The 25,177-nt window shown below is 38.9% G+C and overlaps 1 long non-coding RNA gene across 1 annotated transcript; it reads left to right on the top strand.

The window, feature by feature from the left end:
* Positions 1-220: 220 nt before the first annotated feature.
* Positions 221-25,177, top strand: LOC128706646 (uncharacterized). Its single transcript, XR_011391329.1, has 4 exons — positions 221-387; positions 8,586-8,834; positions 22,424-22,666; positions 22,868-25,177. It is a non-coding gene; the product is annotated as an uncharacterized lncRNA (long non-coding RNA).

Here is a 25,177-nt window from a genome sequence, read left to right as displayed (position 1 = left end):
TATAAGTGCTGTTATTATTATTGGAAATATGATTTTCATTTTTTGAGCACATGTAAAATTGTAACATGTAAATTGAGGTTGGCTATAAGTTAGCAGCCTGTCGAAAAAAGAAGATGAATGTCTGTCAGTTGACAACTACACCTGCTAATATTTCATGTGACTCATACATCCCTCCCTATATATATATATACCTATAACTCTACCTAGAGCTTCACCTCACTGCACAGATTTCTGCGGTTCAGAGACTTCAGAAGAGCAGTAGCACTTAACATCAAGAAAGCTCAGAACTGACTCCTGGCGCCAACATGTGCGGACATCTACAAGTGTTGGTCTTACTGTCCGTGCTGGTCTTCGCTGCTGCTAAGGGCCCATTTCCATCACATACGAGTATAATTCTCGATTTTAATGTCTTATGCCTGTTATTGCTATCTTTTTTGTATTGATTTTTTAATATCTTATTATTTTATTCATTGGTTAATTCTCCTGCTTATGTATTTAGGGACGTTTTTGTTTGACCCGATTTCTCTGTAAGGAATATATGTTGTTTGAGCAGTTTGTAAAATATTTTGGAAAATGTCGTATTGGCTGCGCCAGGTAGCTTGTACCTGTAGTGATGTGGTCAGGTGCAGGTGGCTGTGATACTTTAATAACTGTGCCAGGTATCTTGTACCTGTAGTGATGTGGTCAGGTGCAGGTGGCTGTGATACTTTAATAACTGTGCCAGGTATCTTGTACCTGTAGTGATGTGGTCAGGTGCAGGTGGCTGTGATACTTTAATAACTGTGCCAGGTACCTTGTACCTGTAGTGATGTGGTCAGGTGCAGGTGGCTGTGATACTTTAATAACTGTGTCAGGTACCTTGTACCTGTAGTGATGTGGTCAGGTGCAGGTGGCTGTGATACTTTAATAACTGTGTCAGGTACCTTGTACCTGTAGTGATGTGGTCAGGTGCAGGTGTGTGATACTTTAATAACTGTGTGGTACCTTGTACCTGTAGTGATGTGGTCAGGTGCAGGTGGCTGTGATACTTTAATAACTGTGCCAGGTACCTTGTACCTGCAGTGATGTGGTCAGGTGCAGGTGGCTGTGATACTTTAATAACTGTGCCAGGTACCTTGTACCTGTAGTGATGTGGTCAGGTGCAGGTGGCTGTGATACTTTAATAACTGTGTCAGGTACCTTGTATCTGTAGTGATGTGGTCAGGTGCAGGTGGCTGTGATACTTTAATAACTGTGCCAGGTGCCTTGTACCTGCAGTGATGTGGTCAGGTGCAGGTGGCTGTGATACTTTAATAACTGTGTCAGGTACCTTGTACCTGCAGTGATGTGGTCAGGTGCAGGTGGCTGTGATACTTTAATAACTGTGTCAGGTACCTTGTACCTGCAGTGATGTGGTCAGGTGCAGGTGGCTGTGATACTTTAATAACTGTGCCAGGTACCTTGTACCTGCAGTGATATGGTCAGGTGCAGGTGGCTGTGATACTGTAATTCAATTCAATTCAAAGTTTATTCTCTGTAAGTATTACAATGCTGAGTTTACAGAATTTGGTTATTGTGTGGTTTACATGTAGTAAAATAAAAATTACAGAGTGTACCACTAGAACACCTAGCATGGCTAGGCATTTCGGGCAGGCTTAGATTAAATCCTAAGTTTAAAATATTACTAAATTATGAGGTAAGTTGGTATTATGACTAAGTGATTAAATACTAGTTTGTGAGTTTAGCAATGTGAATGCTTTTGTTTTGGCACTATACATAGTTTCAGTATTGGAGTATCACAGGCCAACTTATGACTAGTTAAGATTAATTATTTTGAGATTGAGATTGATATTTCTGTTTATGGTCAAATGGGTGAGTGAGTGTAAGTGTGAACCACCAGGTGGTATTCGTGTAATTAGTTGACAGGGTGTATCAGGGAGATAAGATGTTTTCTGATGGTAGTTTTGAAGTTGATGAATGTGTCTGCAGTTTTAGAATTTTCAGGTAGGGTGTTCCAGATTTTAGGGCCTTTGACATACATTGAATTTTTGTAAAGGTTTAGTCGGACACGGGGAATGTCATAGAGATGTTTGTGTCTGGTGTTGTGCCTGTGGGTTCTGTCACAACTATCAAGAAAGCGTTTTAGGTCAAGGTTAATATTGGAATTTAAGGTCCTGTAGATGTAGATTGCACAGTAGTAAGTGTGGATGTACTGAACAGGGAGTAAGTTTAGATCTATGAAGAGTGGGGGGGGGTGTTGCCAGGGATGGGATTTAGTGATTATTCTTACTGCAGCTTTTTGTTGGGTTATTATTGGCTTTAGGTGTGTTGCTGCAGTTGAACCCCAAGCACATATAGCACAGGTGAGGTATGGATATATAAGTGAATGGTATAGTGTGAGAAGGGCAGTTTGCGGCACGTGTTATCGTATCTTGGAGAGGATCCTAACCATTTTGGATACTTTTTTGGTTATATGTTGGATATGGGTGCTGAAGTTCAGGTTGTTGTCGAGGTATACGCCTAGGAATTTGCCCTCATTATGCCTGGCAATTAGAGTGTTGTCGATCTTAATGTTAATTTGCGCATCTCCTGCTCTGCTACCAAACATAATGTAGTAGGTTTTGTCAGTGTTAAGCGTAAGTTTATTGACTGTCATCCAAGTCGATATTTTGATCAGCTCCTCATTAACAATGGTGTTGAGGGTGGCAAGATTAGGGTGAGAGATGACATAAGTCGTGTCGTCAGCAAAGAGAATGGGGTTCAGGTGTTGAGATACGTTTGGAAGATCATTGATGTATATGAGGAAGAGCAGGGGACCAAGGACACTTCCTGCAGAACTCCAGTATCAAGTGGCTGTGTTGTTGATGCTGTGTCTTTAATGGTGACATACTGATACCTATTAGTAAGGTAAGATTTGAAATATGCAAGCGCATGGCCTCTTATACCATAATGGTCAAGTTTGTGGAGTAGGATGCCGTGGTCTACTGTGTCAAAAGCTTTTCTTAGGTCAATAAAAATTCCTAGTGGATATTCCTTATTTTCCAATGCTGTGTAAAGCAGATCTAGCATTTTTATGATTGCATCGTTAGTGCTTTTATTTTTCCTGAATCCAAATTGGCAGGGGTTGAGTATGTTTTGTGCCATTATAAATGAATATAGTCTCCTGTTTACGATTATTATTATAATCAAGGGGGAAGCGCTAAACCCGGAGGATTATACAGCGCCGGGGGGGGATGTGGAAGGCATTCAGGCTTAATTCGGGGAACTGGAGCACAGATCCAATTCCCTAAATCAAGAGCCCCTCACCAACATCAAGGAACCTCCCTTGAGGGGTCCTGTTTACGAGTTTCTCAAAGATTTTGGATAGCAATGGTAAGTTTGATATTGGCCTATAGTTGTTTAAATCTGTAGGGTCACCACCTTTATGTATTGGTGTAACCCTTGCCGTCTTGAGTAGTTTCGGGAAGGTGCTAGTTTCTAGTGACTTGTTAAAAAGTAATGAGACAGTATGCGAGAGGACATGGGCCGCTCACTTGTACAATAATGGTGGGACATGAGACAGATTCCCTGAGCTATTTTTAAGTGACTTTATAATCTCGGTGACTTCCGTGGGCTCAGTTGGAGCAAGATAGAAGGAATTTGGGAAATTTCCATCTAGGTAGTCCCCGGCATGGGCATTGGTACGTGGGATTTTATTAGCGAGATTAGAGCCTATGGTTGAGAAGAAGTCGTTTATCTTGTTAGCTGTGTCATTGGGTTGCAGTGGTGTTTCATTAGGTTTAGTTAGGACAATATTCTTGTTTTTTTCAGTTTGTGGGTCCCTAGAATCTGAGAGAGTGTTTTCCAGGTCTTTTTTATATCTCCTCTTGTGTCAGTGAATCTACTGGAGTAGTATAGTTGTTTGGCTTTCTTTATTACTTTGGTGAGGACTGATGAATAGTGTTTAAGAATATCTTTGTGTATTAAGCCCTGTCTATATTGCTTTTCATATTGGTGTTTCTTATCAATGGATTTCAGAATGGTGCTGGTTAGCCATGGGCAACCAAGCTGTTTGTTTGTGATCTGTTTCGTTTTTATAGGACAATGTTTGTTGTATAGTCTAAGTAATTTGTTAAGAAAAATGTCTGTCCAGTCATCAATACCATTGGCCTTGGAGAATTCTGTAGGCCAGTCAACAGTCTCTAGGTCAGCTGTGAACTTCCTTATTGAGGCCTCATCATGGAGTCTAAATGAAACTTTGTTGTATTCAAGTGGTGGTTTACTAATGTTTGTCAAGAGGAAGGTAGGGTAGTGGTCTGTAGTGCTATCTGTGATTATCCCTGATTTAAGGGGGGCTAGTATATTGGTCCATATGTGGTCTATTATGGTTGCACTTGTTTCAGAGAGCCTGGTTGGTTTAGTTATTGTTGGTATGAGAAGTGTGTTGTTCATATTGTTGATGAAATCAGTTACAAGCTGATCATCTAGTAGGCCAAGGTTGATGTTGAAGTCTCCAGCTAAGAGAAGGTGGTGCTTATTCATTTGTATGTTTGTTATTAGTGCCTTTAATTTCTCACTGAAATTTGGGATGTTTGTGTGAGGTATCCGGTAAATGGCACCGATTGTTATAGGCGTCTTAAGGTTTTTTACAGTAAAATTAGCAAAAATGTATTCTCCATATTCATCACTAAAGCAAGTGGTGCTAATACAAGATAATTGGTTAGAGTAATAGATTGCAATACCACCCCCAACTTGGTATGGTCTGCAGTTGTGGATTGCTGTGTATCCTGGTAGAGGGTAGATATCTATTGTGTCCTGCTTAAGCCAGGTCTCAGTAAGAATAATGCAGGAGAAGGGTGTCTTTAGTGATTCAAGGAGTGCCAGGAGGTCATCATAGTGTTTGCTTAAGGACCTGATGTTGTAGTTAAGTACTGATAGACTTTTAGCATTGTTTAGGATAGTGCTGGCTTGTGATGCTGTGTAATAAAGGCAGTTACTTTCCAATAGGTTTTGATTGTGTGTTAGATTATGGAGGTTTAGATCAGGGTCAACGTGATCAATCATCTTCTAGGTTTAAATTATGGTTATTTATATCCTGAGTTGTGTGTTGAGTTTTAGTACTGATATCTGTAGTGGTGGGAAGTTTGGACAAGTATACAGCTATAGCATTTTGGTCAAGTAGAGTATAGTCACTAATACACATAATGAAGTTGGTGTTGTCTATGTGTTGTGCTGGAATGAGCTAAAGTACAACTAGGTATAAACTAATAATATAAAAATACAAATTAAAAATAGCACAAGACTCTCACTTGTAATTGCACTAAGGTCTAATATAATGACTTTGGTATAGTCTATGTATTGAGCTAGAATGAGCTATAGTACAACTAGGTTTAATCTAATAATATAAAAATACAAATTAAAAATAGCACCAGACTCTCACTAGTAATTACACTATGGTCTAATATAATGAATTTGGTATTGACTATGTATTGAGCTAGAATGAGCTATAGTACAACTGAGTTTAATCTAATAATATAAAAAAGGCACAAGACTCTCAACTGTAATTGCACTAAGGTGTTATATAAGTTGTTTACAAGAATTAGAGTATAACTAGATTTAAATTGACAGGACAAAATACACAAGTTAAGGTAGCAAAAGAATAAAAATAAGTAGAAAAGAAAAAGAATATATGAGGTAGTTGGTACTAGTTAGCAAAAGATAGTTAAGGGCCTTGAACAATAATATAATTGAAATATACACTAATTGCACACACAATATAGTCACTAAGATATGAAAACAATCTTAGAATAGGACTTATAATATAAGCTTATAATATAAAAATACAAATTGAAATGGCACTTGCAATTGCACTAGGATCTGGTATAAGTTGTTGACAAGATCAAGAGTATAACCAGATTTAAATTGACAAAATAAAATTTACAATTAAAGTACCAAAAGAATAAGTAAAAAATAACAATGGCAATGTCTTGGTTATAATATGATAGTAAGATGGTAGTCAGGTACACAGGTACACAGGTACAAAGGATAATATAAAGGTTGGAGTTTATTATTATTATTATTATAATCAAGGGGGAAGCGCTAAACCCGGAGGATTATACAGCGCCTGGGGGGGATGTGGAAGGCATTCAGGCTTAATTCGGGGAACTGGAGCACAGATCCAATTCCCTAAATCAAGAGCCCCTCACCAACATCAAGGAACCTTCCTTGAGGGGAGGTTGGAGTTGAATATACAAACTTGAAAATTTGGCAACAAAATGTTATGGGAAGTATAAAATAATGATTAATGTACAAAAGTAAAATTGACTGGTAGTAAATATGGTGTTTAATAAAATTTTAGTAAGTAATAATGATTGCAAAAAAAAGTGAAAAAGTAATGTTTATTTCATTCAATATTGCACTGGTAGTTATACTTGAGGTTATATGGCAGTACAAGGTAATTAAGAGTACTCTAAGATAGTAAATGTGGTATTAAAACAGGTTATGGTAATTAGACAAGTAATGGTTATTAAATGATGTCAAAAATGTTAAGAGTAAATTGTATTGATAGTAAAAATGGTAATTATTAATTTTAGTAAGTAATATCAATTGATAGTATTTAAAAAAATATGAGGTAGTAATATGGACAGAGAAAGTATCAATTCAGCTAATATTTAAGCAAACAATAGTAAATAAGAAAATTACATAAGGTGACTTATGCTTACTAGTAAAATCACAAAATGAGGTAGTTGATTATTTAATTACTAAGAGATTGTACTATGAAATTTGAACAATAATGGAGCAAAACATACACTACATTACGTAGGCTTTTAGGTTGGACATTGTTTAGTTATTCTCTGTAAGATCAGTATCCCTGAGAAATCGTGATAGATCATTCTCGTTCGTGATTGTGTACAGTTGACCTACATTTGTTTTCCTAACTAGAATTTTCCCATCCCGTGTGAAGCATCGGTGTATTGTGTCATTATTCTCCCGCTTAAGTTTTCTGACTCTATACAGGAGGTTCTGACGTTTTTTGGTAAGACACTCGTTTATGTATACCTCTTTCTTTACTTTAATAGATGCAATAATTAAGTCTTTTTTCCTGTCATGTGAGTGGAATCTAAGCATAACACTTTTTCTACCATGGGATCCTAGTAACCTGGCTTCCTTTATTTCTGACTCCGGTACAATAACACTTTTTCGGTCCTTTATGATCTGGAGAGTAATTTCTTTACTGTTAGTTTGGTTCATATCACTGGGAAAAAGTGGACTGTTAACTATTACTGCGTCCGATAGTTTATCTTGTTCAGTTTTATCTTCTTGGAGAGCAAAGTAGTCACTGAACTGGTTATCTAAGTTGTTCTTCCATTCTTTTACTGCTTCTTCAACCTTTGTATTAAGAGATATTATTTGTTGGGTATGGCTATCTATGACTGTTTGGATGGTCTTGTCACAGTTAGTCATTCCTGGTGTTGATAACTTTTGTTCAAGACTGAGGATTTTGTTCTCGAGTTGTGTCATCCTGGTGTCTTGTTTTGTTAGTATCTCTCGAAGATTCATATTTTCAATAACTAAGGTGGAGATGCATGTCTTTAGGGTATCTGGATCGTTGGTCATACCTGAGAGACTACTTGGTAGGTTGAATCCGGGGAAGAGAGGGGAGGATGGGCTGGTGGCAGCCATGTTTGTTGTTATTGTTGTGGTGTCGCCTTGAGCGGTGGTGAGAGGGGTGGTTGCTGGGCCGGCGTCCTCCTGGCTACACTTGTTGAATAGTTGATTTTTCGGTGTTTTCTTGCTGGCCTTGGTGCTGTTTCCTCTTAGATTGCGCCTCATAATACTACAGGAATTGTTGTAGTTAAGAAGTTGTAGTTATACAAAGCATAGGGTTACGTTGTTCGGCTGGCAGCAGGGTGTTGCTTTCGGTTTGTGGGCAGTCTTCCTTTGATCTCTATTATTTTCGATTTGTAGGTTTCACTGTTGGTAATCTTTGGTCATTCTGGGTGCTACGTTGGGTAGTGCAGTTTTGCAAGTAACTAGGTCATCATAGGAGCATTGGTGGCTCTGATAGTTGGAGAAAAGTACGGAGCTTGGAGGTCGCTGCTGCCGCTGCCAGGTACCTGGTACCTGCAGTGATGTGGACAGGTGCAGGTGGCTGTGATACTGTAATAGCAGTTCAATCCTCAGAAATATTATGTTGTGTCATGCTTATATTATTATTGTTATTATTATTGTGTCATACGTACATTATTATTATTATTATTATTATTATTATTATTATTATTATTATTATTATTATTATTATTATTATTATTAAACTCAACAGTTATGAGTCCAAAATGATATTCACTCAACATGATAAAGTATCCACAAAAATTGTCACAACAGATTGTTTAATTTAATAACAAATTCATTCGTCTTTTTTTCCACCTCACGACACTTGTTCCACATTAATCATGAATGAATTTTTCACTATAGATAATCTATAGATAATCATTTAGCAAGCATCAACATTCCAGTCAAAGAAACGGACGATTTCTATACAAAAATTATTTAATGCTTTTTTGATAATAATTTATATTTACAACGCTTAGCACATATTATCCAAGAATCCGAACATTATTTCCCAGCATGCAAAACTACCCCCTCATGTTTGAAGAAAGGTGGACATTGTCAAGAACCCAGCTGTAAATATCCGCCTGCGATTAAAGCTTCTTGTCACAAGGGTTGCCAGTGTTGTCGCGACTACCCTTGCAACACCTCGTTGTGTACTGCCTCCAATGGTTATTGTGTTCCAAACAAAAAGTTGTGTGTTAATGGCACACTGAACAAGACACTGTGTCCAGGCCCCGACTGTGGTTCCTGTTGCATCCCAAAACGTAAGTCTCTCAGATTCCTACTGAATAATTTATTAATGTCATATCTGTCATTATTATATGCATATGAAGCACTGAAGTCATTTTGGTCATTCAACAAAATCAGTGGGAGAAGTTCGACTCTCCGTTAGCGTAATCGTTAGACTGATACGCTACTCTGCCAGCCGGGTTTTCTCTGGCTGAGAGAGAATGTAAATTTTTAATCATAAGGTATTAATAACCATTTATAAGTTTATGAGATATTTCTAGAGAGATTTAAACTTTTTAGAGTTATATTAAAAAACAATAGCAATGTGTGTCAGTCAGCTCACGGTCTTGAACGTGGTATGGACCTGTAATTTACGCTCTTAACTCTTATGATCTTTTTTTTTATCATCAGCACAAGACATAAGAAGTCAGATTATTTTTACAAACTTCTTACATTCATTATAAAGTTCATGAATATAGATGTATTATGAAAATATTATACATATATATATATATATATATATATATATATATATATATATATATATATATATATATATATAAATATATATATATTATATATATTATTTTTATTATTATTAACACACTGGCCGATTCCCACCAAGGCAGGGTGGCCCGAAAAAGAAAAACTTTCACCATCATTCACTCCATCACTGTCTTGCCAGAAGGGTGCTTTACACTACAGTTTTTAAACTGCAACATTAACACCCCTCCTTCAGAGTGAAGGCACTGTACTTCCCATCTCCAGGACTCGAGTCCGGCCTGCCGGTTTCCCTGAACCCCTTCATAAATGTTACTTTGCTCACACTCCAACAGCCTGGTGGTTAACGCTCTCGCTTCACACGGTGAGGGCCTGGGTTCGATTCCCAGCCAGAGTAGAAACATTGGACGTGTTTCTTTCCACCTGTTGTCTATGTTCCCCATCAGTAAAATGGGTACCTGGGTGTTAGTCGACTGGTGTGGGTCGCATCCTGGGACACTGACCTAAGGAGGCCTGGTCACAGACCGGGCCGCAGGGGCGTTGACCCCCGGAACTCTCTCCAGATAAACTCCTATCAAACACGCTCATGCATGCCTGCTGGAAGTCCAAGCCCCCTATGTATATATATATATATATATATATATATATATATATATATATATATATATATATATATATATATATATATATATGTCGTGCCGAATAGGCAGAACTTGCAATCTTGACTTAAATGGCAATGTTCATCTTGCCATGTAGGCTGGTAGACAGCAACCACCCAGGGAAGTACTACCGTCCTTCCAGATGACTGTGAAACAGAAACCTGTAACTGTTTTGCATGATGGTAGGATTGCTGGTGTCTTTTTCTGTCTCATAAACACGCTAAATAACAGGGATATCTTGCTACTCCTACTTACACTTTGGTCACACTTCACAGACACGCACATGCATATATATATATATACATACATACATCTAGATTTTTCTCCTTTTTCTAAATAGCTCTTGTTCTTCTTTATTTCTTCTATTGTCCATGGGGAAGTGGAAACGAATCTTTCCTCCGTAAGCCATGCGTGTCGTATGAGGTGGCTAAAATGCCGGGAGCAATGGGCTAGTAACCCCTTCTCCTGTAGACATTTACTAAAAAAGAGAAGAAGAAAAACTTTATAAAATTGGGATGCTTGAATGTGCGTGGATGTAGTGCAGATGACAAGAAACAGATGATTGCTGATGTTATGAAGGAAAAGAAGTTGGATGTCCTGGCCCTAAGCAAAACAAAGCTGAAGGGGGTAGGGGAGTTTCGGTGGGGAGAAATAAATGGGATTAAATCTGGAGTATCTGAGAGAGTTAGAGCTAAGGAAGGGGTAGCAATAATGTTGAAGGATCAGTTATGGAAGGAGTAAAGAGAATATGAATGTAGAGGAGAGAGAGATTTTGGGAGATGTTAAGTGAATGTATAGGAACCTTTGAACCAAGTGAGAGAGTAATTGTGGTAGGGGACCTGAATGCTAAAGTAGGAGGAACTTTTAGAAAGGGTGTGGTAGGTAAGTTTGGGGTGCCAGGTGTAAATGATAATGGGAGCCCTTTGATTGAACTTTGTATAGAAAGGGGTTTAGTTATAGGTAATACATATTTAAAAAAAAGAGGATAAATAAGTATACAAGATATGATGTAGGGCGAAATGACAGTAGTTTGTTGGATTATGTATTGGTAGATAAAAGACTGTTGAGTAGACTTCAGGATGTACATGTTTATAGAGGGGCCACAGATATATCAGATCACTTTTTAGTTGTAGCTACACTGAGAGTAAAAGGTAATAATAATAATAATAATATCTTTATTTACTACAAGTACATGTACAAGGTATACAGTCCTAGCTGACAACAATGACACACTACTATATAGAAAGTCCCTTGTTATGCTCCGCATTTCGGGCAAATTAGGTCAGTGTCCCAGGATGCGACCCACACCAGTCACTAACACCCAGGTACCCATTTTACTGATGGGGAACATAGACAACAGGTGGAAAGAAACACGTCCAATGTTTCTACTCTGGCTGGGAATCGAACCCAGACCCTCGCCGTGTGAAGCGAGAGCGTTAACCACCAGGCCACCAGATAGATGGGATACAAGGAGAATAGAAGCATCAGGTAAGAGAGAGGTGAAGGTTTATAAACTAAAAGAGGAGGCAGTTAGGGTAAGATATAAACAACTATTGGAGGATAGATGGGCTAATGAGAGCATAATCAATGGGGTCGAAGAGGTATGGGGTAGGTTTAAAAATGTAGTGTTAGAGTGTTCAGCAGAAGTTTATGGTTACAGGAAAGTGGGTGCGGGAGGGAAGAGGAGCGATTGGTGGAATGATAATGTAAAGAGAGTAGTAAGGGAGAAAAAGTTAGCATATGAGAAGTTTTTACAAAGTAGAAGTGATGCAAGGAGGGAAGAGTATATGGAGAAAAAGAGAGAGGTTAAGAGAGTGGTGAAGCAATGTAAAAAGAGAGCAAATGATAGAGTGGGTGAGATGTTATCAACAAATTTTGTTGAAAATAAGAAAAAGTTTTGGAGTGAGATTAACAAGTTAAGGAAGCCTAGAAAACAAATGGATTTGTCAGTTAAAAATAGGAGAGGAGAATCATGAAATGGAGAGTTAGAGGTACTGGGATGATGGAGGGAATATTTTGAGGAATTGTTGAATGTTGATGAAGATAGGGAAGCTGTGATTTCGTGAATAGGGCAAGGAGGAATAACATCTTGCAGGACTGAGGACGAGCCAGTTGTCAGTATGGGGGAAGTTCGTGAGGCAGTAAAATGAAAAGGGGGTAAGGCAGCTGGAATTGATGGGATAAAGATAGAAATGTTAAAAGCAGGAGGGGATATAGTTTTGGAGTGGTTGGTGCTATTATTTAATAAATGTATGGAAGAGGGTAGGGTACCTAGGGATTGGCAGAGAGCATGCATAGTTCATTTGTATAAAGGCAAAGGGGACAAAAGAGAGTGCAAAAATTATAGGTGGATAAGTCAGTCGAGTATACCTGGTAAAGTGTATGGTAGAGTTATTTTTAAAAGAATTAAGAGTAAGATGGAGAATAGGATAGCAGATGAACAAGGAGGCTTTAGGAAAGGTAGGGGGTGTGTGGACCAGGTGTTTACAGTGAAACATATAAGTGAACAGTATTTAGATAAGGCTAAAGAGGTTTTTGTGTCATTTATGGATTTGGAAAAGGCGTATGACAGGGTGGATAGGGGGGCAATGTGGCAGATGTATGGTATAGGAGGTAGGTTACTGAAAGCAGTGAAGAGTTTTTACGAAAGAGGGAGATTATTTCCCAGTAAAAGTAGGCTTTAGACAAGGATGTGTGATGTCACTGTGGTTGTTAAATATATTTATAGATAGGGTTGTAAGAGAAGTAAATGCGAGGGTCTTGGCAAGAGGTGTAGAGTTAAAAGATAAAGAATCACACATAAAGTTGGAGTTGTCACAGTTGCTCTTTGCTGATGACACTGTGCTCTTGAGTGATTCTGAAGAGAAGTTGCAGAGGTTGGTGAATGAATTTGTTAGGGTATGTAAAAGAAGAAAATTGAAAGTGAATACAGGAAAGAGTAAGGTTATGAAGATAACAAAAAGATTAGGTGATGAAAGATTGGATATCAGATTGGAAGGAGAGAGTATGGAGGAGGTGAATGTATTCAGATATTTGGGAGTGGACGTGTCAGCGGATGGGTCTATGAAAAATGAGGTGAATCATAGAATTGATGAGGGGAAAAGGGTGAGCGGTGCACTTAGGAGTCTGTGGAGACAAAGACCTTTGTCCTTGGAAGCAAAGAGGGGAATGTATGATAGTATAGTTTTACCAACGCTCCTACATGGGTGTGAAGCATGGGTGATGAATGTTGCAGCGAGGAGAAGGCTGGAGGCAGTGGAGATGTCATGTCTGAGGGCAATGTGTGGTGTGAATATAATGCAGAGAATTCGTAGTTTGGAAGTTAGGAGGAGGTGCAAGATTTCCAAAACTGTTGTCCAGAGGGCTGAGGAAGGGTTGTTGAGGTGGTTCGGACATCTAGAGAGAATGGAGCGAAACAGAATGACTTCAAGAGTGTATCAGTCTGTAGTGGAAGGAAGGTGTGGTAGGGGTCGGCCTAGGAAAGGTTCGAGGGAGGGGGTAAAGGAGGTTTTGTGTGTGAGGGGCTTGGACGTCCAGCAGGCATGCGTGAGCGTGTTTGGTAGGAGTGAATGGAGACAAATGGTTATTAATCCTTGATATGCTGTTGGAGTGTGAGCAAGATAACTGTTATGTTGGTATGTCCCTTATTACTTTGACAGTAAGGTTCTCACTTCATGTTCTAGTGTGGGGTAGCTTTTTACTTAATGGTCTTATCTGTCTAGGGGTAATACTTACATCATGGCTGATCATCCTGAGTGTCTCTGATATCCTTTCACCAGCTCTCTTCACAGGTTATGTAAACTACAACTATAAAAATATAACTGTATTCTAAATAGATATGTACAGAATATACAATTACAGCCTCACATATTCAAAACAAAAATCTACACACTCCTTAGCTGTTCTCCCACATGGTGCATCTCAGCAACTTTGCCCTTCTCTCTTCATGACTAATCTCTGGGCTAACCAGTGTTTTGACACACTTTAGTCACCCTGAGTATGGTGGCCACAACTTAAGTTATAAAAACTCACCCCTGGAGCACACATAATGCCCAAAAGAAATAGAAGAAGGACCCAGAGGTCCTGACAGCTTGGAGTCCACCAACAGAGAGAGAGAGAGAGAGAGAGAGAGGGAGGGAGGGAGAGAGGGAGGGAAGGAGGGAGGGAGGGAGGAGCCTAGCTAAGCTCCTCCCACACCAACAAAAGACTGTTGCCAAGCACAATTCTCCAGTTACCACACTTCTACCACACCTTAATTTTACTTTTACAAAAAGAATTACAACTTTATAAACTACTTATTTAAATTGTGTGTTTGTGTGTCTATAGTATAACCTATTATATTGAGAAAAATAGGCTTGACCCAGCTGCCTCTCAGTCATAAGGGTGATCTGCCCTTATGACATTTAGAGCTAAGTCCCCATCAATTCAATATAATTAGGTATTCCAGAGTAACTGTTACTTATAAATACATGTTGGGTCCTATAGCCCCATAACACCCCCACCTCCAGACGAAGTCTCACAAAAGCTAGCCGTGTCCCTCAGGATACGGCTAGTAAAAAGTATATTGCTTAAATCTTAAGGCGGTGAGCAAGACTACTAGAAATGCTACATATTTCCCAGCACCATAACTACTCTTCACTTTACTGTTATTTACAGTAATAACTTTACTGTTATTTACAACAGATTGCAGAATTTTTTAGAAAAGCATTTTAACCATACCCATATACTCAAGGGTGTAACTATTTACAATTTTTGTGGCTTTTAAAAAAATACACATTACAATGCAAGAATTGCACACAATGCCCACTGTGAAAGCCTGCACCAACAGGCCTGTGCCTCTGCTGCGGTAATCCAGCAAGCAACTAGTACTCCAGGGTGGCATCTTCCTGATCAGGAGGCGAGAGTAGAGCCAAACCCAGAGCAGTCAGGTGTACACCAGGCAGGAAACTTCACAAAACATGTCAAGGTGTCTCTCACTTGGTGGCCGAACCAAACAGTGAGACTTCCAGTCAACACTCACAATCCTTAACATGGTCAGGCACTCAAGCCCATGTTCCGAGGTCCCACTCCATACAGATCCTCCAAACTTATGAAGAGGAGGCTGACATAGAACATGGAGGGGTTCAAGGGACCACAAAGGCAAATCGTTGGGCCGTTTTGTATATAGAACACACCAAGACACAACATATCACATATCTTCCTGAACGTCTCATGTTACCGAAGGTGTCAACCACTGCCTCAACTCACATTTACATATACACCAACCCTCGTCACACTTTTGGCTCCGACTCAACTCCTTCACAGTCAGATGGCTGGTAGAGAGTGCTCAGGCTCGCCGAGAGTTCACAACTGCAAAAACAACAAGGTCAGCACATGACAAACACTATGTACAAAGTATGCACCATGCATCTGCATGAAACATCTAGAGAGAGCATCAGCAACCACATTCTCTGAGCCTTTTATATATTTAACTTCCAAATTAAAAGGCTGTAGGAACAAAGCCCATCTTAAGAGTCTTTGATTGTGGTTTCTCATTCTTTGCAAAAACCTCAGAGGGTTATGGTCACTATACACTATTACAGGATGTGGGGAAGCACTGATATAAACTTCAAATTTCTGCACAGCCAACACCAAAGCCAAAGCCTCCTTCTCTACAGTTGCATAACCACGTTGATGCTTTTTTAATTTGGGTGAATGGTAACAAACTGGCTGAAGGCTATCTCTCTCATCACCCTGCAACAACACTGCACCTACCCCTACATCACTAGCATCCACTTGTAGAGAGAAGGGGCATTCAAACTCAGGACTTTTCAAGATTGGAGCATTCCCTAATAACATTTTCACATTTTCAAAAGCCCTGTCACTCTTGCTGTCCCAAATGAATTGAACTTTGGGACTGGTCAAAGTTGTCAGTGGTGGCGTTACCTGGGAGAGGTTGGGGCAGAACCATCTGTAATAACCCACCATGCCCAGGAACCTCATCACTGCCTTCCAATTCTGTGGTCTAGGAAAATTTATAATGGCCTCCACCTTAGCATTAATTGAGCAACTTTCCCCTGACCAACTACATATCCTAAGAATTGTACACTGACTTGACCAAACTCACTTTTGCTCAGATTGATGGTTAGTTTGGCTTGGGATAGACGTTCAAACAACTTTTGTAATCTTACCAAGTGAGTTTCACACTGGTTACTGAATACCACAATATCATCTAGATAGGCCCATACACCATCCAACCCCCTTATGACAGTATTTATATGATGCTGGAAGGTGGCAGGAGCATTTTTTAACCCAAAAGGAAGAACATATATTGAAATAACCCATCTGGAGTGACGAAGGCTGAAATTTCCTTGGCTCGCTGGGTGAGGGGTATCTGATAATAACATTTAAGTAAGTCCAGTTTGCTCACAAACTTTGCCCCTCCCACAGCATCAATCACATCATCCATACGTGGCAAAGGGTAACAGTCAGCCTTCGTTACCTCATTTACTCTGCGATAGTCAGTGCACATACGCATAGATCCATCAGGTTTGGGAACCATCAGGCATGGAGATGCCCACTGACTCTCGCTAGACACTACAAACTGGTTTTGAAGGAGGAATTTCACTTCTTCCCCCATGTGAAGTTGTTTTGTTGGGTTCATGCGGTAAGGAGCCTGCTTTATTGGAACATCTTCCCCAACATCCACATCATGGGGAGGCAATTTACTTACTTTGGGTACATCCCCAAACAAATCTGGAAATTTTTGGAGTAACTGTACCAAGTCACAGGCTCCCTGTACACTGAGTCCCTTCATGTGTGCCAAGGGATTTTACAAGATGGCTGAATTGCACCGCCTTCTGTTGTTGCAGGAAGCTTTTCAGTATTCTCACACTCAACTTGGATGGCGGCAACTCCCGCCCTACAGTGGTATTTTTTTAATCTGTTAATGTGCACAGTCCTTTCTGATTTGCGACGGCCAGGCATCTTAATTACATAATTGGGACCAGACCTGCCTGTGATGACAAAGGGTCCATCAAATAGTGCAGCCAAGGCATGTCCCGGAATCGGCTCCAAAGCTAACACTTCCTCTCAAACACTGAAGGAGCGAGGAGCTGCCCTTTGGTTGTACCACTGCTTCATGGCCCTCTGACTAGCTTTAAAGTTGTCTGCCGCCATCTGTCTCGCCTGGTCCAATAGTTTCCTGAAAAAGAGAACATCTTCCGGCGGGGAAACCTCATTTTCACCGCCCAGCCAATGCTCCTTGAGAATAGTCAGTGGTCCCCCTCACTGGAGGACCATAGACAAGCTCGAAAGGGCTGAAACTGAGAGATTCTTGGGTGCTTTCCCGCATGGCAAACAAGAGAAAGGGGATACCCTCATCCCAATCACTAGTGTTATTCATACAATAAGCTCGCATCATTGTCTTAAGAGTTTGATGAAATCTCTCTACTACTCCCTGAGACTGAGGGTGATAGGCAGTTGAAAATTTGGGCTGTACATCTAACCCCTTTAACACATTCCTGAATAATTTTGAGGTAAAGTTAGACCCTTGATCTGTTTGTACCTCCCGAGGAAAGCCAACATGGGAAAAGAACTTCATCAAAGCCCTTAAGACCACTCGAGCTGTTGTCTTGCGTAGAGGGATTGCTTCTGGATACCTGGTAGTGGAACAAATTATCGTTAGTAAATAATTGTTTCCCATTCTGGTCCTTGGGAGTGGGCCAACAACATCCACTACCAGCTTGCTGAAGGGTTCACCTGGTGCTGAAATAGGCTGAAGGGGAACAGGTTTAATGCTTTGATTAGGTTTCCCTATAATTTGGCAGACATGACAGGTCTTTATATAATCTCCTACCATCTCCCACAGCCGAGGCCAAAAGTGCCTGGAAACCCTGGATACTGTTTTAGCAATACCTAGGTGTCCACCTAAAGGTGTGTCATGTGCTAAGCTAAGAACATGGTTTCTGTAAGGCTCAGGCACCACAACCTGGTGACAAAAACTTGGCTCTCCTTCTACTGGTACTGTAACCGAAGGTGCCTTCTTCATTATTATACTTTTCCTGAAATAGAAGCATTTACTTAAATGTAAAGATTCCTCCTCAGTCACAGCTGAGGCTCTGATCGACTTAAGAGTGTCATCACACCCCTGTGCAGCAATTAACTGCATCACAGTAGGCCCAATCTCCCTCACACTACTTCCCTGATCTCTGCACTGATTAGGCTCGACTCGGGTTGTGGTATCCTTTTCTTCAGTTGACTGCAGTTCAACATCAGAAAATAAAGTTTCCAAACCTAAGTCCTCACCATCCTCATGAGAAATATAAGGATTACTCTTGGTAGCCTGATCATGAGACATACTTCTTGTGATGGCACCAACAGGGAAAAGGTCTGGCAGGGTCTCCCTAGCCTTCTTCTCCCAAACTTTGGGGTCTGGTTCCCCCCATACTAGTGGTTCTTCACTGTCTAACAGACCCATAACATTGTTTCCCAATAAGAGGTTAACCCCTTCGAAGGGAATTTCATCTGAAATACCTACAGGGAGATAGCCAACTTGGTATGCAGATTCTACCCATAATTTGTGTACAGGTGTTCTTATGGTTGAACCCGTAATACCCTTCAACAATATATCTACCCCAGTATAGGTATCCTTAGACACTGGCAGCACTCCTGCACGTAGCAAGGAGTAGGACAATATGTTCTCAAGGACAATATGTTCTCAACTCTGCCTACATCCTTTTGCAAACCAACTGTGGACCTACTAGAAAATATACACATCCTGGGGTCTAGATCCAAAGCTTCCTCCTCACCTTGCCTTGAAGACCTAATGCAGGCAACTGGATGTATCTCTGCAGTTAAGGTCCTCTGGGGTGGTTCCTCCCTTTCCTGATCTCGCCGTCTTGACCAGCAAAACTTTTGTGTGTGTCCAGTTTTGTTACAGTAGTAACAGGCATAACTCTTAAAGGTATTTTTACCATTTGGTGTAGGACTGGTACTGTTTACTCGAGGACCTGAAACATTATCTGATTGTCTAGGTAAACTTTGAGCTCCAGCTGACTTACCTTTTCCTTCTATTTTAGAGGGTGCCTCAGCCTTCGTTTGTCCCTGAAAACTCTTGTCCCACTTACCTTTATGACCATAGGACTTGGAATAAGGTTTAGAACGGGTGGAGAAATTTTCAGAAGGAGCATGACTGTTTTTACTTACCAATTCCCTGGGAGCCAAGAATCTGTCACCTAGATCCAGTGCTTCTGAAAGATTATCTGGGTTTTTGTCCTCCAGATACTCTCTGAGGTCAACAGGGATTGTATTGTACAATTCCTCATGAACCATCAGATCTACTAATTTGTTATAGTCTTTATTAACTCCTTTAGAACAAACCCATTTCTTAAAAAGGAACAGTTTCTCATTCCCAAACTCAGTTAAGGTCTGCCCATCCTGAAATTTTTGATTCCTGAACTTTTGTCTATATTTCTCAGGTATCATTTGGTAGGCAAGCAATACTTCCTCTTTAATTTTATCATAATCAGAAAAAATTTGCCCCTCCAGAGTCTCTACTCTCTGGAATCCTTTACCCACAAGTTGTGTGCGAACTAGGGTAGCCCACTTCTGTTTGGGCCATCCTTGCTCCAGAGCAGTCTTCTCAAAAAAAGAAAAATATCTATCTGGGTCACTCTCTGTAAACTTAGGGACAAAATTTGCAGCTTTAGTTATGTTAAAGTACCTGCTCAGGCTCTTGTTCCGAACCTTCTAACCTTTGACGTTCTTCCTCCTTAGCTTTCATTAATTTCATTTCAGCCTCTAGCACTGCTAATTTAAGTCTCATTCTCTCCATTTCCATATCACCTGGAGTAGGTGATCCCTCATGTTCACTGTTACCAGGCATGTTTACTGATGAATTATTACCTTCTTCCCTGAAGCCTAAAAAGTTTAAAGACTCATCTTCTGACATAGTTTTTATCTTTAAACACTTGCTTCCCTCTTACAGTATCAGTGGACAAAGTTTTCCCACAGGCACATAAAATAACACAAATTGAATGTAAACTATGCACATAGCACTTACCATAACCACAACAAAAATATGTTACTCAACCTTTCTCCCACCTTAGGGGAAAAACAACCTGTAAACTAATATGAAAACAACACTTCCACTGACACCACCTTGGTAAATCTTCTACCAGAAACATGCAACTGTTATTACCCCATACCAGCACATATAGTTCAAAGAATGTTTTGAGTTATTTTAGCAGTCAAATAACTCTCCCAGACAGGCCCCCATGTTATGTTAGTATGTCCCTTATTACTTTGATAGTAAGGTTCTCACTACATGTTCTAGTGTGGGGTAGCTTTTTACTTAATGGTCTTATCTGTCTAGGGGTAATACTTACATCATGGCTGATCATCCTGAGTGTCTCTGATATCCTTTCACCAGCCCTCTTCACAGGTTATGTAAACTACAACTATAAAAATATAACTGTATTCTAAATAGATGTGTACAGAATATACAATTACAGCCTCACATATTCAAAACAAAAATCTACACACTCCTTAGCTGTTCTCCCACATGGTGCATCTCAGCAACTTTGCCCTTCTCTCTTCATGACTAATCTCTGGGCTAACCAGTGTTTTGACACACTTTAGTCACCCTGAGTATGGTGGCCACAACTTAAGTTATAAAAACTCACCCCTGGAGCACACATAATGCCCAAAAGAAATAGAAGAAGGACCCAGAGGTCCTGCCAGCTTGGAGTCCACCAACAGAGAGAGAGAGAGAGAGAGAGAGAGAGAGAGAGAGAGAGAGGGAGGGAGGAGCCTAGCTAAGCTCCTCGCACACCAACAAAAGACTTGCCCAAGCACAATTCTAGAGTTACAACACTTTTACCACACCTTAATTTTACTTTTACAAAAAGAATTACAACTTTATAAACTACTTATTTAAATTGTGTGTTTGTGTGTCTATAGTATAACCTATTATATTGAGAAAAATAGGCTTGACCCAGCTGCCTCTCAGTCATAAGGGTGATCTGCCCTTATGACATTTAGAGCTAAGTCCCCATCAATTCAATATTATTAGGAATTCCAGAGTAACTGTTACTTATAAATACATGTTGGGTCCTATAGCCCCATAACAGTAACATTTGTGAAGGGATTCAGGGAAACCGGCAGGCCGGACTTGAGTCCTGGAGATGGGAAGTACAGTGCCTGCACTCTGAAGGAGGGGTGTTAATGTTGCAGTTTAAAAACTGTAGTGTAAAGCACCCTTCTGGCAAGACAGTGATGGAGTGAATGATGGTGAAAGTTTTTCTTTTTCGGGCCACCCTGCCTTGGTGGGAATCGGCCAGTGTGATAATAATAATAAAAATATATATATATATATATATATATATATATATATATATATATATATATATATATATATATATATATATATATATATATATATGTCGTGCCGAATAGGCAGAACTTGCGATCTTGGCTTAAATAGCAACGCTCATCTTGCCATATAGGACAAGTGAAAATTTGTGTATGTAATAATTTCGCCAAAATCATTCTGAACCTAACGAAAAAAATATATTTGATTGTGTTTGTTTAGTATTAAATTATTGTAAACATATTTAAAATATATTTAGTTGGGTTAGGCTAAAATGAATTGTTGTTGTTATAACAAGGTTAGGTAAGTTTTCTAAGATTCTTTTGGTGCAAAATTAAAAATTTTTTCATTAACATTAATGGAAAAAATCTATCTTTAAACGGATAAGAGAAAATTTCAGAAAGGACTTAATTTTAAATGAGTTCTTGCTAATTGACCAGTTTTACATATTCGGCACGACATATATATATATATATATATATATATATATATATATATATATATATATATATATATATATATATATATATATATATATATATATATATATATATTTGTGTGTGTGTGTAAAATATGAAAACGGTTGTAATATGTATTAATAAAGTTGTTAAGTAAAAGGACACAAACGCAAGTAATGTAACATTTTATTGTGGCAACGTTTCGCTCTCCAGGAACTTTGTCAAGCTGTTACAAACAATACATGGACACAGAGGGTATATAAAGGCTCAGAGTGAGGTGTAGTACAAGTACTGGTAGTAGTAGCAGTTATACATATTTACTACTACTACTAATATTACTACTACTACTACTACTACTACTACTAATATTACTACTACTACTACTACTAATATTACTACTACTACTACTACTACTAATATTACTACTACTACTACCACTAGTATTACATCTCACTCTGAGCCTATATATACCCTCTGTGTCCATGTATTGTTTGTAACGGCTTGACAAAGCTCCTGGAGAGCGAAACGTTGCCACAATAAATTGTCACATTAGTTACATTTGTGTCCTTTTTACTATACATATTGTCGGTAATTATACCAATATTAATACATTAATAAAGCTGATTAAAACATAATGAGAGTGTGTTATGTCACAGCATGTGCAACTAGCCCTTCCTGCAAAAAGTACCAGGGAGGTCACTGCAACACGAGCTGTAATCCGAATGAACGTCCAGTTCCTGCATATTGTACAGCTAACTGCACGTGTTGTGCCAAGCCATGCAAGCCATCGAAGCAGTGCACTAGAGCCTATGGTTACTGTACTTATCCCAGTGACTGTGATGGCTTAATAAAACCGGGACTCTGTAAAGGCTACAGATGCGTCTGTTGCCTCCAAAACAGTAAGTGTTTTTTTTTTTTTGTCTCAGTTATCAAATAATATTGATTTATTTCCTCAACTATTAATAATTACGCGTTAGAAATATAAAGTACCGGCGCTTTGAAGAGAGTTGTGTATTTTGAAGTAAAATTTTAATAGAATAAGTTAATTAGTACTTTTGTTTAATATATATATTATCTATATCTTTGCTATATCGTTGCAGTAACAACGACAACAACAACAACAACAACAACGCCAACAACAACGCCAACAACAACGCCAACAACAACGCCAACAACAACGCCAATAACAACAACGTCAACAACAACGACAACAGCAACCCCAACGACAACAACATCAACAATAATCACAACAGTCTCAACAGAAACAACAACAGGATTATCATCATCAACAGACCAAACATCCACAACCACAACACCAGTTGCAGGAAAATAAGCAATAACATAAAAAAAGGTTCACATCACCGCTCTCAACAACAGCCATAAAGACAGCGGAACTTTCACCATCAGAGAGCAACAGAAACATGTATCAAAAACAATGTCACCTATACCAATAATAAAACGGTAAAACAAAAGCATTAAAGGAAAAAAGTCACCAACAAAAACTAAAAAAATGCCACTTTACACAGTGGCAATTACAACGTGACCATCTTTAACAACAGCATCAACACGGGAAAACGACAGCCACAACGATCAATACCTCGCGAAATAACATGAACATCACCAACAGTCACATCAGAACCTCACCACAACAGCCTGACCAACGCCACCACCAGCAACATTATAATTTCACCATCACCAACAGCACTATAACATATTCAACACTACCCTTAACATTAACATAGCCTCACTTTAAAATAAAATGTGGACACCACTACCAATAGAAAAGGAAATCCCTGTACCAACACCTTATGAAGTGGTAAGTCACCACTACCACCAGAATGACAGCGTCAGCACCAACATCATGAACAGCACCAGAACCTCTGCACCACCAACTGTATCATGAGCAACACTCATCACCAAGTTTCCACATCAGTTAAAGGTCAGTTGTGGAACCAACAAAAAATTCTATAATAAATTGTTGTTTCTCTCATTAAAAGAATAACATACAAGATTTCCCAATTAACGAAAGAACGAAAATGACGTTGCATTTACTCATAAGTTACTGAATGTATTAATTCTGCAAACGTGAAAATAAGCACCAATGGTAAATAAAAAAAATGAAGAATATGTTTAATAATGATATAATTTTCAATTTTGCGTGCTAGGTTTACAGCCTCTCTAGTACATGAGCATCATGTCTTGATCCATTTAGACACTATTATATACTGCAATTACCAAAATAAGAATTAAAACAGTCTGCACTGTATAATACACAGAAATGTCAACATCTTGGTTAGTTGATAATGTAAGAAGTCACGAAAGCGCTTGGAATTTCACTATTTTTTTTACAGTGGTTGTTCTGCATCATAATTAAATATCACATCACAATATTTGATAGTAAAATATCTTCCCATATATAAAAAGAGCACTGGATTATCACACAGCACTGTCCAAGGATGTGTTAATTAATCGTGCAAAATCTTCTATACTTATATTTTCTGACTACTAATACTACTCCTGAAGAAGGAAAAATGAAAGCTCCTTAAATACTGTGTTCAGATATACGCGAAGACGACGACGCACGAATTAAATAACACATTTTGATGACCCTGGCCTGAGTATCTTCAACTGTTTACAGATCACTAGAGTTCGATGAACGCACACACTGACAGAGATATTCGTGGTAATACGATGATCTTAGAATGATACATTAATGAAATATTTAAGATTTATGTTCATAACTTTCGAAAATTATACACTCGTGAATAGTCTTCATATAATGAAATATAAAACGACTGCATGATTTTACAATCATTAAAGTCATAACAAGAATGTAAATATTTGAATATTTAAACGAAAACTATATTCGTATTTTAAAACATATTATGATCTCAGCTGCCCTTAAGCTTTCATGATTAATTATGAACTTACGAACGATGCAACAAGAAGCAAAGAAATCACATTAGACACCATCTCTCTTTCTATATTCCAGCGTTTACTATGTATTTCCATTATATTACTATATCAAACCAAAGAAATAAATATATTCACAGAGGAGAAAGGAAAACACAAAAGGGATAAGAATTACAATATTGAAGTGTTTGACTATGGTCCAGAATATTTGAGGAATCCTCGTTAAAGTAGCTATGAGAGTTAGTAGCTTAGAACATGAATTAAACATTACTGGCTCACAGTATAATTATATCAATTTAGACATCATCAGTGTGTCATTCATAATCTGCTTAGTGTGATCTATATTTGACTTGTATGAGATGTATCTTGAGCATATCCAACATATGTTTTATTCTTTAGTGTTTGATTTACAGTAACAAAATTTGTATGTTAAAATTGCTACACTTTCTTAATTAGCTTTGTATACTTAATCAGAATTATTAAATGCATATCATTGA

Source organism: Cherax quadricarinatus, unplaced genomic scaffold, assembly GCF_038502225.1.
Source record: "Cherax quadricarinatus isolate ZL_2023a unplaced genomic scaffold, ASM3850222v1 Contig1404, whole genome shotgun sequence".
NCBI lineage: Eukaryota > Metazoa > Arthropoda > Malacostraca > Decapoda > Parastacidae > Cherax > Cherax quadricarinatus.
Note: the sequence above shows the minus strand (reverse complement) of the source record. Positions and strands in the feature narration are given on the sequence as shown.